This window comes from Papaver somniferum, chromosome 2 (genome assembly GCF_003573695.1).
Source record: "Papaver somniferum cultivar HN1 chromosome 2, ASM357369v1, whole genome shotgun sequence".
NCBI lineage: Eukaryota > Viridiplantae > Streptophyta > Magnoliopsida > Ranunculales > Papaveraceae > Papaver > Papaver somniferum.
In genome coordinates this window covers 71,234,342-71,240,139 of record NC_039359.1, presented here as the reverse complement: position 1 = coordinate 71,240,139, position 5,798 = coordinate 71,234,342, and the positions used below count along the sequence as shown (strand labels likewise).

The following is a 5,798-nucleotide window of genomic DNA, read 5'->3' as shown; positions in this document are numbered from 1 at the left end:
TTTTTTTTTTTCAATCAACTGGCTCGTGATGCCATGACAAAACTTTGGTAATTCTTTTCTTAATTTTATTCATGATACTTTCATAGATATTTATACATTACTTTTCTCAAAACTTACCTAAGACACTGATTTGAGACTTTCCTTATAAGTCTCACAATCATGACTTACATAAACAATCCTTTCCTAATATATACCACTTACCTTATCAGTCTCAAGTTCGTGACTGATATGGACAATACTTTCCATATATACCACTCACCTTATCAGTCTCAAGTTCGTGACTGATATGGACAATACTTTCCATAGACTTACCACTACGGTCTTGGAAAGTATTACCACTTTCCTTAATATTGGTCTACTTTAAAATTAGCTTTAATGCAGTGTGTGGATTATGATGAATAAAAAAACAAGAAAATTGTCCAAAATGCCAGAGGAAGTTAGAGATGAAATGGCACCTCATACAATGGATTATCGCATCCGCGAAAACATCAAACTGTCAAAGCTTCATGACAACGCATCTGATTTTGTCCAGGTTTAACAGTAAGTTAGCTCTATTTTGGTTGATTAATTAAGACTTATCTTGCTAGTTTCCCTCTTCTATCACCTTTCCAGCTTTCGCTCACAATGACACCCATTAGTAAGATCGACTAATAATAGCAGTACAAAATGTATGCAGGCACGTTGGAGTGACTTAGATGTTAACCACCATGTGAATTTTTCCAAATACATTGATTGGATTCTCGAGGTAGATAAACAATTACTTAAGTAACTATTATGTTCTTATTTTCTTATTGCTTCCTAATTGCTATATATCTTTTACATACTTATATTTGTTCGATACAGTCTGGCCTTGGTTTGTTTCTGAAAGTTAAAGACAATATATCAAATGCTTTTACACAATGCTCCTATGATAATCTTAGAAAGTCGGGAGCTTTGTGACCCGACTCTGGAGTTTAAGAGGGAATGTAGAATAGGCGATGAGCTAAAGTCTTTGACAAAAGTTACTGAAAATGGTGCTTATACTGAATGTCAACACATGCTTCAATTTGAGAACGGAAATGAAGTTGTGAGGGGAAGAACCAAATGGAAGCCAGCTGAATAAAAATGAGAGCATATAAATGTTGGGTGAGGAGAACACACTTATCACATTCAATGTTAACAGATTAATCGTCCCCTTAAATAATGTATATAGCCCATCCTCTTTTTGGAGTGCTTGTGTTTGTTCATAGGGTGTGCAATAAGCCTGCTATTGCTCTTGCTAAGCAAGCTCGAATAAATTGTATTATAGCCGAATGGTGGTATAGTCTATCTAAATGCCTGCAGTTCCAATCTATGTTGTAAAAGGCCCCCCCCCCCCCCCCCGGGCGCTCTAGGCATGCGAGGCGCCCAAGGGGGGCCTAAGAAGAAAGGCGCCAAAGGCACCAATATTATGCTTGCTTCTGTTGTTTTCTAAATTTTGGCTGCTCGCTTGGGGAGCCTTAGACGCCCTAGGCGCTGGGCTTGGCGCCTCGCCTCACCTAGCACCTAATACAACATAAGTTCCAATGACAGTTGATGTACACAGTCTTTCTTGTTAGTATATGGCTTGTTTTTCATAAAAGAGAAAGAAAGCTTACTGATCAGAATTAAGGGCTGGCAAAAACTTGCTGATAGAGGCAGTCTTGGTCCTCAGCCATTTTCATCTTGTTCCTCTTTTTTCATCCATTAACCTATACAAACAATTTACTAAATTTACCAGTCGGAAGAAAAATAAATCAATTTAGATTTTCGTCGTGGTAATCAAAAACAAAATCTAAACTGATCCAAACTTTTTCCATCTATCTGCCAATATCGAAGTTTTTTCAAGAATCCAATATATTAATGAACCCCGTTACTTCTCGATCTTTACAAAATCTTCTCAATCATCACATCTGAAAAAATGACAAATGATTCATGTATAAAACAACTATAAGGCCAGCACAATATTTGGGTTTTTTAAAGGAGGATGATAAGCTTCCCTGTGTATTATTCTTTGATGAGCAGTGCTGTCCTGCGCAGTTGCGTGGGACTGCTTAATAAGCAAACAGCCTTCTAATCGTCCGATCATTTCACACACCGTTAGATTCAGTTTTCCACTTAAAATACAGCTGGTGAACTTTTGTAATTAAAAGTAGGTCCTCTTAATTTTTTTTCATGTTGTATATTATCCTTTTTTTTTATCACTTGAGTGGCTAACCATTCAGCGTGCTACTTTTTACGCAAATCTTTGAATCCCAGAACAAAGACGATCTTTTTTTTCTTTCCTCTATTGATCAGAACAAAGATGAGTTTTAACCGTTCAATATACCTACATCATATGCACTTCTTACGCAATCAAAATGGACATAGTAAAGCCTTTACTTAGCAAAACAAACAGGACGATCCTCAACACAATCCAGACTTGCACCGGAATCATAAATAACTCAAGGTAAGAATTTCAATCTGGATACTATGTCTCCCACTTTTCTTAGGCAGTTGTGTTCTATAGATACTTCTGTTGGTGAAATTAGTTGGAAACATATAATCCCACAGGTTCTGTGGGGTATTTGGAATGGTAGAAACAGATGGAATCATGAAAAAGAAAGGTTTGTTCCTCTTAAATCTCTTGCCTTGGCAATTAGAAGAGCAAGAGAATTTTATTTCTCTGTTATGCATAAGAATGTTAATACTGTAAGTGAGCAGGAGATTTTGGTTAAGTGGGAGTATCCTAAAAATGGTTATTATAAGCTAAACACGGATGGCGCGTCTTCTAACTTTCATTTTGCAGGAATTTGGGGAGTGGTTAGAGATGATGATGGTTCTTTAGTGGCAGGCTTTGCAAAACATATCTACCAAAATGAGTGCAATATGGCAGAAGTTTGGGCGGTCAGGGATGGGCTCCAAACTGCTATCCAACTGGGGATCAAGAAACTAGAAGTTGAGTGCGATTCCATATTTGCAATCCAACTTTGTAGAGGAGAGGTCCAAGCTCCGTGGCATTGTAGGGGTTTAATTCAAGACATTAAAGTACGAAGATGAAGTTTGAAGATATTGTCTTTGAACAACAATATAGAGAAGCTAATTTCGTGGCTGATACTTTGGCGAAGAAAGAAATTTGGAGGGTATCTGGATTGATAATCCACCAGATGAAGTTATCAATAAGCTTGTTGATGATATTCAGGGTGTCTCTTACCCTAGAATAGTTAGAATCAGTTAGTCTGTTTGGTTTTACTTTTCTGTTATCAAAAAAAAAAAAAAAAGAATCATAAATAACCATAAGGGAAAGGTGGTGGTAAAGGCACAGCATTATTATTGTTAAACTTGATTGTGTGTAATCTACACATGAAGAGGTATTAAAAAAGTAACGTCTCAGGCATTAGTTTGCTCTCATAACAAGGAGGCGCTTAAGGACATCAACCTTGACCTAGTGCTAGCTAATTCGGACCATTTTCTGACATAGTGATGTAGCTTTATTTTTAGCTAACTGCTGAGGTCCTTTATGATGTAATCTCTTATTTTTCCTGTTGTAGTATCCCTGTTTATCCCTGATAAGCCTTTAAATGTATTTCGATTTTTGTCGATAAAAAGATTACAAAGAAAACAAGTCTGTTGCAGCAAAAAATTTACTTGCTTAAGTTAACAACAATAAACAAAGAATCCTAAATACGTACCCGACATGTGTTGAGATATATGTTTTAAAAACATTAATTAATATCCAATTTTATTCTCACAATTAAAGAATTTTAATGTGACCGTTATTCTTTTTCTTAAGGAATGAATTTATTTTGTTTTAATGCCAAAAAACTGTTTCTTATTGAGTGGGTTAATGAAGATAATTAACATCTTAATAATGTCCTTCATTTACTCATATTTATTTCCTTGGATATTAAAAATAAAATCATAATTTTCTTATAAAAAGAGTGTTAGAGGAGTTGTAGAACATTTTCTTATGAAAGAGTTTTTCTTTTATGTTTTGGTGTTAAAAAGAACTTGGAGAGTCTTTGAAAGTTTTTCTTTTATGTCATGAGTTTAGAAAAGAAAAGATTTTTAGTGAAAGAAAAATAAGTGTGTGAACATTTCTTATTTTTCTAAATGAGTTTCTGAGCAAGAATGAAGTGTAGAAGTTTCACATCCTCTTACCGTGCAAGAGTGATTGTGTAAGAGATTGATCTCGGCTGTTTTATCTCGGGGACGACGCGACATTAAAGAACTGCTTGCACAATTTTGGGCAGAGCCACGAAACGTCTTAAAAAAAACGACCTAATCCACGACTCAGCCATGACGTTATTTGTTTCATGTTTGATTTTATTTGTTGTGCAGGCATAATTTGGCAATTGTTCCAACAACATGCAAACAGTAAACCAACAAAACAGATGTAACTGCATAACGTCCGTGACTACAAAATTTAAAGAAAATATGGACCAAGTAACTTTAACGGCTTGAAAATATGAGCTGCATAACTCTATCTAAGTTCTTCTAGGTAATACTATAACCACTTAGATCAAGATACAGTAATGAAACTAAAGATGTGAGAGTAGTATTATCCAACTATGACCAGTAAGACCAATATTAAGATTGATTTCATGATTCATTTAACTTGGTTCGTGTCGGATGTCAACCCTTTTACTGTAAGAATAGATTGGTAGAGTTAGCATATATGAATATCACTATGAAATGTTAATTAGTTAGCACCAACACCGATCGAAAAAATCATTCAAAACCGATCAAATATTTGTTTTAGCTAGCACCGGTAGGAGAACCCACGAGGCTATCATTAAACGACGAAAGCCATTATGACACAAAGATCGGAAGGATCACGACACACACCTTAGAGGTCCGATTGATGACTGTTTATTACTGTGAAACCATCGTTGTTTGACGCTAGTATATGTATTGATTTTAATGAACAGGTATAAGAATAAAAAGGAAGGATCGGTTATTTCGTACACTGTGTTTAGAGGATGATTTTTATTTTTATTAGTAAGTTAAGGGACCTACTTTTAATAACACAAAGTTTACCAGCTGTATTTAAGTCGAAAACCAAATTGATATTAATCAAACGGTTTTGTGAAATGATCGGATGACTGGGATGATGTTTGCTTGTTAACAGCACTGCTCTTCTTTGATTATACCAATATATACACACATTTAAGATCAAGGAAAAGATTACAAAATATTCGAAATTCGTGAAATCAAACTTCCTTAAGAAAGTGTAACGAAATCCCCGAGGATTTTGATGAATAAGAAACTATTCAAGTTTTTGATGACGTGGAAGTACATATGATTGGCTGATTATTACCATCCAGGTTGGGATCAAAATGATCAGCTGCCAATCAATCAGCTGTTAATATGCTGATAATGTAGCAAAGAGGAACGTTACGTACACACTCTAACGAGTGTGCACAAAATGGGACTACATTCTAGATATTGATCTCGAATACAGGGTCAATCATCCCACTTACTTACAGCAATTAATTGTCTTAGTATATAATTTCTCGTACTGCGCTGTATAAATCTTATGTTTTATTAGATTTTCCACAGATTAAAGAATTCTTAGAAAGTTAGATGTGCATCCAACTCGTAATGCAGTAGTGCATAATCTAATTAGAATTTTGTTCATCTGCAGATCTTATATTCCATTTTTGTTGCTTCAAATATCCCAACTAAATACAACCATTATCCGTCAGGAGAATAACGTCACAACTCACAAGCTTAATTCATTTATATTGCATTCCTGGGATTCACTGTCCATTATTGACAATAAAGGTTTAAACAACTTTTTTTTTTTTTTTTTTTTTTTT

The 5,798-nt window shown here is 35.0% G+C and overlaps 1 protein-coding gene and 1 long non-coding RNA gene across 2 annotated transcripts in view; both read left to right on the top strand.

Annotated features, from left to right (window-relative positions):
• Positions 1 to 5,798, top strand: part of LOC113351354 (palmitoyl-acyl carrier protein thioesterase, chloroplastic-like) — a 60,243-nt gene that overhangs the window by 5,991 nt on the left and 48,454 nt on the right. The gene's annotated exons all lie outside the window — the stretch shown is intronic.
• On the top strand, positions 44 to 1,284 carry LOC113347987. The gene is made up of 3 exons (XR_003359373.1): positions 44 to 540; positions 677 to 745; positions 844 to 1,284. It is a non-coding gene; the product is annotated as an uncharacterized LOC113347987 (long non-coding RNA).